Consider the following 10954-nt stretch of genomic DNA (forward strand, 5'->3'; position numbering starts at 1 on the left):
AGAGCGGTTAAGGCAGCTTGAGTGTCACAGGAAAACATGGGGATGGTGGTACAACCTTGAAAAGCTACCACAGGAGACCCTGAGCACCCACATTGTATGGGTCTACACAGAGCCCTCCATGAGAGCTACAACTCCAACACCAGTGGTACGGATCTCTGTTTAGAGCCCAGCCATCTCCAGCACATTCTGACTCCAAGAGATGACCTGCAGTAGACCCATGATACTGAAATGAACGATGCCTTCCCAAATGTCTGGGTAGCACTACGAATTCTCCTGACAGTTCCAATGACACAGTCGTCAGTGGCTGAGCATAGCTTTTCAGAGCTGACGCTCATCAAAACGTACTTAAGATCTGCCATGGGAAATGAGAGACCCACATTGCCTGCTATCTTCTCTGTTGAGAATCCACAGAGAATGACATTTTTTCAAAACTTTGCTCTCTAAACCACTCTGCTAGAGTTTTCACAAGCTAAAGCCAGTGTGGTGTCGTGGTTAAGAGCAGTGGACTCTAATCTGGAGAACCGGATTTCATTCCCCACTCCTCCTCCACATGAAGCCTACTGGGTGACCTTGGGCCACTCAACAGTTCTCTCAGCTGGCTTCCGGTCTATGGCGATACGCAGGCAGACACATCTCCTGGACACTCCAGGGATGTAAACTGCACACCAACGTGTGGGAGGGGGTCTGTCAACCAGCCTTGGTAAAAGGCTCCCAGCCAGGGGGCTTTTGAGGGGCGACCTCTTCGATGGCTGAAATCTGGATAATTGAGGCGCCCCTCCGCCCTGAAGGTCCTGCCGCTGAGTAACCGCATGGTACGAGTGCTGCTGACTGGGTCAAGCATTGGAGATTGGGCAAAATAAATGAAGACCAGTGAGGCCGAATGGCCAACAATGAACTGTGAGTCGGGTTGAAGTGAACATGAGGATATAAAAAAAAGCTGCCCCCCCTAAAGAGTGACGGGAAAGTGAGCGGGGGAGGGATTACTCCCAAACGCATAGATGAAACATGGAAGGAAAGAGGGGGAAGCAGAAAAATAAGCGATTAAAACTGTTTTAAGAGACTTACCAGAGCGCAGAAAAACGTTTGGGCGAATATCAGAGACTTTAGCAACTTTCTTGAAAAGTAAAAAACCCCCAAAAAGATGGCGGGGAAGAAACCGGAGAAAGAGAAGCAGTTGAAAACAAAAGTAGGGGCCAGTCCTTGAATGGAGGAAGTCACTGAGCTCTCAAAACTTTTGGCTGACTCCCTGTGCCCCCTGCTGGACGAGATCACTGGCATTAAACAACAACTGTCAGTAATTGGGCAGAGTGTGGTAGAGCAGCAGATTCAACTGACGCAAGCCTTAAAAGCAACAGAGCAAATTGGAGAGAAGGTGAAGGAAATGGACGTCACTATTAAAAAAGTTAAGAAAAAGGTGCAAAAGCTAGAAATGAAGCAAGTTATAGAAGAGTCAAAGCTTTTACAGCTACAAATGGATAAAGCAAATTTGGTCCTGGGGTTCCAAGGGATCCAGGAAAATGTAGGAGAGAATCTGAAGCAACGGCTGAGTGAAGCAATAGCCCCAATGACAGATTTAACAGCGGAATACCTTTGCAGTGAGATGGATGTGATCTACAGATCTTATTCATCGTATGTCAAGAAAAATAATCTGCCTGGGGAAATAGTGGTCAGATTCTCGAAGAGACACGTGACAGATGCTATTTTGAAAGCAAATTCGGGAACACCCTTAATAATTGGAGGCAATAATATCAGGATTTTAAAAGATATTCCATTTGATATAAGACAGAAGAGAAAGAACTATAAAGAATTAATCCTTTTCTTAAAAACAAATGACATCAGTTACAGGTGGTTAATCCCAGAAGGCATCACTTTAAAGATTAATGATAAAAAAGAAAAGATTGACTCTGTTTTTAAAGCATGTGAATTTCTTCGGACACAGCTTGGGGAACCAGAAGAGGGCAAAGAAGAGGAAAAAGAAAGCAAATTTGATGGCGAGTTGGGCTCGGAGTCTTCAGACGAGGACTCCCTCTCTGAAAAGGGGGCAGCTGCCCCCAAAAGCTCTTATAAACTGAGGATTAGAAAAGATAAGAATAAATAAGGGCTGAAGGACTCTGATTTGTGCCTGAAGAAATGTGAAATAACTTGGGGATGCTCTGGGAATTTCTTTAAACAGTTAAAAGGGATGGTTAAACCATAATTAATCTAGCATAACTGACTAAATTCAATGTATTATGAGTAGCTTTTTGAAAATAGCATGGTGTCAAGCTGATGTATGATCTCCTACTCTTGGGTTTTTAGTTAGTTGTGGGTCTTTTTCTTTATCCCCTAGATGTAGTTCCCTTCCTTATATTTTCTGTTGTAGTTTTGTAGTGTGTAACAAAAAAACAATAAAAACCTCCCCCCAGGGGGATGAAAAACAAAACAAAAAACAGTTCTCTCAGAACTCTCTCAGCCCCACGTGCCTCACAAGGTGCCTGTTGTGGGAAGAGGATTGTAAGCTGCTTTGAGACTCTGTCTCAAAGAAAAGCAGGGTATAAAAACCAAGTCTTCTTTTAAAGCCCCCCCCCAAACCCCATCCTGAGTAGTGGCAGTGAACTAGACAACACAATGGAACCATCACAATTTCCTATATTTACACACCCCTTTTCAACATAAAGTTTCGAAAGTATTTTACAACACCGGAATGGATTATTTGACTTACAATATTTTTGTTTCCCTTTTTGGCAAGTATTCTTCCTTTTAGAATATCCATTGTATAAATAAAAATGAAGAAGAAGAAGAGAAGAGATTGGATTTATACCCCGCCCTTCAGTTGGAGTCTCAGAGCGGCTTACAAACTCCTCTCCCTTCCCCTCCCCACAACAGACACCCTGTGAGGTGGGTAGGGCTGAGAGAACTCTGACACAAACTGCTCTTGCAGGAACAGCTGTGCCAGAGCTGGTGACTGACCCAAGGTCACATCAGCAGGTGCAAGTGGAGGAGTGGGGAATCAAACCCGGTTCTCCCAGATTAGAGTCTGCGCACTTAACCACTACACCAAACTGGGTAAAAAGTTATCAGATTCTGCAGCTGTGATGCCATGTTATAGAGAGGCGTAAATTGATTGCTACTTATCATTTAGATACAGTCATTTTATTTATTTTATTTACAAAATTTATATCGCGCCATTCTGCAACAAAGGGCCACCTAGGCAGCTAGCCATTTAAAACATACATGACAAAATCACATTTTAAAACTGTTAAAACCAACCCCTCCCCAAGCACAATCCACCGTCACCCTCTGAGATGACCCCCCTGCAACAGAGACAGGAGCCCCCCCCCCCGCTAGTTTGGTACCTGGGGCAGCCACCTGGCTCGCTCACCCTGAAGGCCGCCCCTGCCTGCAACACGGCAAAATCTCTTCCAACGACAGAAGTGGAAATGACATCACGGCATTTTGGGATTGTTTACAATTCACCCGAAATCTCGAGTTTACCAGAACATTTGGGGGAGAACCCTGGAGCATCCCATGGCAGCGATGTCTCTTCCAATTATGTAGCCAGACATGACATTGCAGGATGCTTTTAGGGTAAGACCCACCAAACTCAGTGCCGTGAAGAACTTTGCTCGAAAAGGCACTGAATTCTTGCTTGCTTCACTATGATCTTATCTGAACCTTGTTTGGCATGTTCTAATGATCTGTTTGAAACAATGTACTAGTTCCCAGCTTTCATTAAAAAGTCTCTAGCCATATCTCATTTTAGAGTTATAAGGGGAAAGGTACAAGTTACACATTTTGTCTTTGGATGCACAATTTATACCTTTCGAAGAAGAAGAGAGTTGGAGTTGGTTCTATGCCTCGCCCTTCACCACCCAGAGGAGTCTCGGAGTGTCTTACAATTGCCTTCCCTTCCTCTACCCACAACAGACACCCTGTGGGGTAGGCAGGGCTGAGAGAGCTCTGTGAGAATGTGTGATTGACCCAAGGTCACCCAGCTGGCTTTAAGTGGAGGAGGAGTGGGGAATCAGACCCGGTTCTCCAGATTAGAGCCTGCTGCTCTTAAACACCACACCACACCACACCACACCACACCACAGCAGCTCTCAAGTCTTAGTAGCCTGTTACAGTTAGCCTTTCTAGGCCTCAAAAGATTCCCAGATTGACCTCTGGGACTGATGTCAGCCTTCAGCTTTATTCAGCCTAGTGAACTCCGCCTGCATTTTGGGGAACTGCTCTCAGTAGAAGGTGTAGGGTCAAGATGCCCTTTTATGTTTCCTGGTTTCTCCCTGGACAAACACATTCAACTTACACAACGTGGGGAAAAAATCAACTTAATAATATTCATTCTATTATTGCACATAATTGTGTTATTGCCAAACACCAATTAGAAAAAAACCCACAATTGTTCAATATTGTGGTTTGAATATAACCAGGTTACCCATTTAGTTGATTCCTTGAAGAGGCACTCGGAACTAAGCAGGCCACTCACAGCTTTTGAGCATCTGATGAAACTAAACCTGAACAAATTAAAAAGTTATATATCGCTCATATTTATTTATTTATTTATTTATTTATTTATTATTTAGATTTTTATCCCGCCCTCCCCGTAGGCTCAGGGCGGCTTACAAGGCATATTGCCGATATAATACAACAATAAAACATTAAAAATATTAAATAGTCTCAAATATTAAAACATCATACATACAAAGAGTTACTATATTCTCAATTAACGAAACCTTTACGTTATCAACAGGCATGGCAAACCGACTGCGAAACTATATTCTCATCCTCAGATTGGGATAAAGTCATCACCATCGCTTTGGTCCTCCTCACTAAATATTCAAAATCAAAGTTACAAAATCCTAACCAGATGGTGCCTTACTCCCACGAGATGTCATAAATTATCCACGTGTAATCCCTCTCATTCCTGGCGATCCTGTGGTGAATGAGGAACGTTCACCCATTGTTGGTGGTCGTGTACGTATGTTCAAAGTTTCTGGTCTAAAGTAATTTTAGCAATTAAAGATATCACAGGCTATTTGATTCCTATGCAACCAGACCTTATACTTTTAGATTATTGGAGCGATTCTCATATCCCTAAAATTAGACAGGACCATTGTCGTGCCCTGGGGTGTCCCCTGGCCTTGGAGGAACACTCGCCGTGTTGGCTGAGGGCTTCGGAGGGAAGCGAGAGCCTCAGACATGGAAGGGTTGGGGAGTTTCATCACTCCGAGTCACCTTCCTTGGGGTCGACAGCAGCCTCTCCGTCTCTCTAGCTGCCTAGCCAGTTGCCTCCAATATCCTCCTCGACTCTCCTTGCTTCCCTCCTTTTATCCTCCTTGCGTCCCTTGGTAACACCCTCTCTTTCTCTTTCCCGTCCTCTTACTGCTTCCTCCACCTGCCCGTCACCTCTTCTATCACCCCTATGGTGTGTTTCTCTCCTAGTCCCATCCTCTTGTGATTCCCCCTGGACCTTGCCCTGAGTCGGGGAGTATAGGGGAGTGGCCACATCCGGTGAGCCTAAGAAGCCCAACGCTGTCTGCCGCAGCATCTCCAACCGTTCTCCCTTAGGTAAGACCGGACTTCTCCAGTCGCCTCGCACTCGGGACTGTGAGCATGCCCCTTGCGTCGGCGGCTGAGATGAGCCCGTCTCCGCCCTTTTCTCCGCCGTCTTTCTCCGTGGAGGGAGTGGGGTGGGCCTTCCAAGGGCTCCTGGTTGTCCGCCTGCAACCTGTCCCAGATGGCGGCGGCTGCAACCCTCGTTGCCCCCCGAACCCCCTCCCCAGGTACATTTCTGAAATGGATGAGACCATTCCACGGCCTTGTTCCCTTCTTCATTCTCCTGCGCATGTGAATCAGGCATTCATGATTCTTCTGCATCTCTGGCCCGCTGACAGTACATCTGAAAACAACAAAAATCGAATCACCATTTTACTTGTAGCTGCCAAGATGTCTCTGGCAAGCAAATGGAAAACGAATACTCTTCCCACTGTGCAACAGTAGTTACACAAAGTATGGGACCTCTTCCTGCAAGAGAAGATTTCCCTTTGGCTTAATGACGAAGATGTGGAATGCCATCTGCTCAACCCCTTAGACAAATGGTACCCAATACTAGTGAAAATGAATATAGACAAGTTTGACTGGGAAAGTATTAAGGATCCCAAATTTAAGATTTTAACATATAGTTGAAAATGGGTTGGTTGCACTGATGTAGCAATGCACTGATATGCTATTAAGGTTATAGGGGGTTAAACCTCAATGATTATAAACAAGTATACTAAGGTTATGCTGGGGAATATTATTATATATCTTCAACAAGTTGTAAGTCATGCTCTTCATTTACTTGTCAAACCACTCATTACATTGTTGTTCTGTATGATTCTTTGTTCTGGATGTTGACTTGTGAAAAATAAAAAGTTTATTAAAAAATGTGAATCAGGCTCTAGGGCCAATTTACATCTTGAACACCTGAAGCCGCCTTCTACTGACTCCGACCCTCAGGGTCCATCAAGGTCGCTGTTGTCTACCCAGACTGGCAGCTGCTCTCTATTCCGCGGGGCCTGTAAAACAGAGCTGTTCCGCCAGGCCTCTGGCTGAGGCGGTGGGCCGCCAATAAAAGCCGGCCTTCCCTGTGGAAGTCTCACCACTTCCATGCAGCCCAGAGGAAGAAGACCCCAGATACCCAGCGGCATGTAAACAAATAGTGTGACTGTTAACATTTTCTTTTTAATTTTCTATTCATGTTTCTATTCACTGTGATGAGCCAAATGGCTCAAGAACCTACTTTGTGATCTGCCCAGAGCTCTCATCTCAGGGAGGGTGGAATATAAATAGATAGATAAATAAATAAGGTCTTAGGTCTTTTACATCACCCACTACCTGGTCTTTTAACTGGCGATGAACTGGGACCTTCTGTATGCCAAGCAGATGCTCTGCCACTGAGCGGCAGCCCCCCTCCCTGGCTCTCCACAGTCACAGACAGAGGTCTTTCACAACACCTAATACCCGATCCTTTATCTGGACATGCTGGGGATTGAACCAGGGACCTTCTGCATGCCAAGCAGATGCTCTGCCACTGAGCCACAGCCCCAATTAGGATAGTGACTGTGGTGCATATGGAGAGGGGGCTTCTGATTGGAAATGCCCCCAGGGGTGCTTCTTTTGGGGCTGCTGGGTAAACTCGTGAGCATACGCACGGGTTTCCTCAATGGGCCAAATAATACCTACCTGGGACTATTTTGGGTTGGGAAAACAGCACAAGTGGAACCCAACAATTAAAGTGCAAAAGAGCGGGGTTCTCCCAGTGCCAATTAAAGGACTCAAGAGCCTTTTGCCTGCATCTCAGCTTGGGAGAAAATGGCTGGACCACAAGTCACTTGCATGGGGGAAGGCACACGGTGGGAAGAGCAGGATCCTTGGTATGGAGGCCTATGTTGAACAGCCTGGTGGAACACCTGGGGGCCGTGCCGGTCCAGCAGAGGCCAGGTGCCCTCAGGCTGAAAACAAAAAGAGAGAGATCATTCATTATAATTCGATGCAGGACTGGTAAAAATGTGGGAAAATTTTCCCACAGAGATCCTGGTCCCAGATCAAGCTGAAAAACAGGTTGCTTACCTGTAACTGATGATCTTCGACATGGTCATCTGTGCATTCACACCCATGGGATCTAGTCCGCACGCGCTGGATCGATCGGCATTGTAGCAAGCTCTTAACGGATTTTTACGCCCAGACCTCGGACATGCACAGGAGCCCCGCCACGCATGCCCAGAGGGGTGGGCACGGACATCCCGCCAGTTCCTTCGAACCGCCGCAAATCACCCCCTATGGAACAAGTAGAAGCTGACCGCAGCGGGGAAGGAGGGCGGGTGGTATGAATGCACAGATGACCACTCAAAGATCATCAGTTACAGGTAAGCAACCTGTTTATCTTCGATGTGGTCTCTGTGCTTCACACCCATGGGAGATTAGCGAGCAGTGGCCTACCTAGAGGAGGGTGCTGGCAGGTCCTTAATGCGTAGCTGAAGACAAGATGTGACGTCCCATGTTAGTACTAGAGTTCTTTCAGACGTCTAGGGCGTAGTGCCTTATGAAGGTGTTAGGCGTAGCCCACGTAGCGGCTTTGCAAATGTCCGTCAGGGGCACTCCCTGGAGGAAGGCAGTGGAAGCTGCAACAGCTCGGGTTGAATGGGCCCTGATAGGGCCAGGCAATGGTTGTTTGGCAATCAGGTAGCAGAGGCGGATGAGCCCCACAATCCACTTCGAGAGGCGCTGAGCCGTGATGTGCATCCTCAGACTTGCTGGTGCGTACGAGACGAACAGTTGGGAATCACGTCTTGCTGGGCGGGTTCTGTTCAGGTAGAACAGGAGCGCATGTTTCACATCCAAGGTGTGTAGCAGTCTGTCCTCTGAGGATGTTGGAGCCGGGAAGAAATCCGGGAGGAAGACCTCTGCCTGTAGGTGGAATTCTGACACTACCTTTGGCAGGAACGAGATGTCAGGTACGAGGTGGACACCGTCTGGCAAAAAGGACAAGTAAGGGGTGTCATGTCTGAAAGCCAGTATTTCTCCAACTCGCCTCGCAGGGGTGACAGCAACCAGAAAGGCCGTCTTCCACGACAGAAATTTTAGGTCGAAAGTTGTGAGTGGCTCAAAGGGTTTCCATGTGGGCTGACGAAGAACTAGAGGAAGGTCCCAGGGAACAACAGGAGTTTAGATGGTAAGGTATAGGTGCAACAGTCCCTTCAAGAAATGTTTCGAAAGCGGATGCGAAAACAGTGTGCACCCATCAACTTTGAACATGGTAGGCCGAAAGAGGAGTTGTGATCTGGAATTTGCACCGGAGTGACTTCCGTTTGACTGGTTAACATCTTTGGTGGAATGACTTGGGGGTTGGGAGGACGACTGAGTTCTGGATTATGGTGGGAAGGATCGTTGGCCGGAGGACAAGACAGAGGTGCTGAAGGTCTAGATCTGTAGGCAGAGTGGATCTGTGGGCAGAGTGGGTTGAGTAACGATCACAGTCAGAATAGCCCGCTGGAGTCAACCATGGTATGGATGGTGTATAGCCCCCATAGAGATACCTTAGCTGGTGTTGGTCCCAAGACAGAGGTGGTGGGGGGGTAGAAAGACTCAGGGGGATTGACTTCTAGATCGGGTACATCTTGGAGACAAAGCATTAGCCTGCCTTTGAGAGCGGTCCCTATAAACTCGGTCATCGATATTGACAGGTTCAAGAAGCAGACGTGGAGGGTGACGCTGCATGCTGCTAGAGGTATGTCGATTCTGACGTGAATCGATGTCGGGAGCCTCTGACACCGTCGATGTCGATGACGGGGAAGGAGAGGGAGAGGACTCTGCATCCATGGGATGACTAAGGAGCTCCACCGTCTCGATATCGGAGTAAGGACGCTCCAGCTGTTGTATAGGGGAGTCCAGGAGCTGAATGGTCGGTATCGGCGGAGCGGCATGGACCTCCAATGCCGATACTGCGGTTGGAGTGGGAGGCACTTTAGGGGCATCACCCAGTGAAGACACCGCTACCTTTCCCTTCTTTGCCACCTTTAGGGACTTAGAGGAGCCATTTTTTGCGGACTTGTGCTCCTTACTTGACTTGGGCTTCTTCTTCACCGGAGTGGAAGTGGAGGACTGCACCTTCGATGCCGGTGGCTTCGATGTCGATTGGCCGATGTCGGAGGAGGGCTCGATGCCGGAGCCGTCGATGTCGATGGTCTCTCGGACTCCATCACTGAGGGAGGATGTAATGCTGACTCAACTAGCGCCACTTTAAGGCGCGCAGCTTGGTTTTTTCATGTCTGGTTCGAAAACCTAGCACAGTGCCGACAAGATTCAGGTCGGTGAGACTTCCCCAAACAAAAAATACAGAGGGTGTAATGGTCAGGTGGAGCGAGTTTACTGCCGCAACCCTTGCAGCAGTTGAAAAAGCCCCACTTCTCCATAAAAATTAAAAATCGGAGAAGAAAGAAGGGTTTTTTTTGGGGGGGGGGGAGCCCGAAGGCCAAACTGAGGCAAACCGGCAACTTTCCCCTCAGCAAAAAACAATTTTTTTTATTTTTTAAAGAACAAACAAAGAAGACTAAGAAGAAAAAAGAAACTGAGGAAAAAATCCGAAGAGCCGTGAGGCAAATAGCCAAAAAAGCGAACTGATCAGACCAACGAGGAAAAGATCTTTCCAACACGGCGGTAAGAAAGGAACTGGCGGGATGTCCGCGGTCACCCCTCTGGGCATGCGCAGTGGGGTTCCTGCGCATGCCCGAGGTCTGGGTGCGAAAATCCGTTAAGAGCTTGCTACAATGCCGATCGATCCAGTGCGTGCACACTAGATCCCATGGGTGTGAAGCACAGAGACCACGTCGAAGATCACATGGATCCAGCACAACTTTAGAGTACAGGGAAATATCAAAAATGGGAGGGGGTACGTGTCCGAGGTCAAGTCTCTACCTTTATCCCCCCTCACTGTACTTTATGTGTTCTGGCGAGCAAACTTTTGTCCTTGCTGAGCTCACTCCTGGGCCTGCCCTGCCTGGTTTGTCCGAGGGCTCCTTTCATATTCCATTCCAGGTTTTCTGATTTCACAGTCTCAAGACACACATGCATTTTTTTTTCCTGAGCGTCTCTTTAAAAGTGATGTTTGGTCATAAACATTTGATAAATCCTCAGTACTTAGAAGATCCCATTGCAGACAAACTAGAAGGGGAGAAACCTGAGCTTGCAGGTAAACTATGGCTGAATTATTGTTTCGAGTGTAGCTGGAGGCAAAGGGATCAGTCAGAGCACTGGGGTGCTACAGACAACTCAGAAGTCCTGTTTGCTCATTACCAGGGGTCATTTCCTGCAGGAGCACACAGGAGCAGAGCTCCGGCAGTAAAGAGCCCAGGAGGCGGGAACATGCAACAAGCCCCGCCCCCTGCTCCCAGCAGCCCCAGGCCACAAGGAGCAAGAAGCAGCCAGGTAGGTT

This window comes from Gekko japonicus, unplaced genomic scaffold (assembly GCF_001447785.1).
Source record: "Gekko japonicus isolate JY-2015 unplaced genomic scaffold, Gekko_japonicus_V1.1 scaffold451, whole genome shotgun sequence".
Taxonomy (NCBI): Eukaryota; Metazoa; Chordata; class Lepidosauria; order Squamata; family Gekkonidae; genus Gekko; species Gekko japonicus.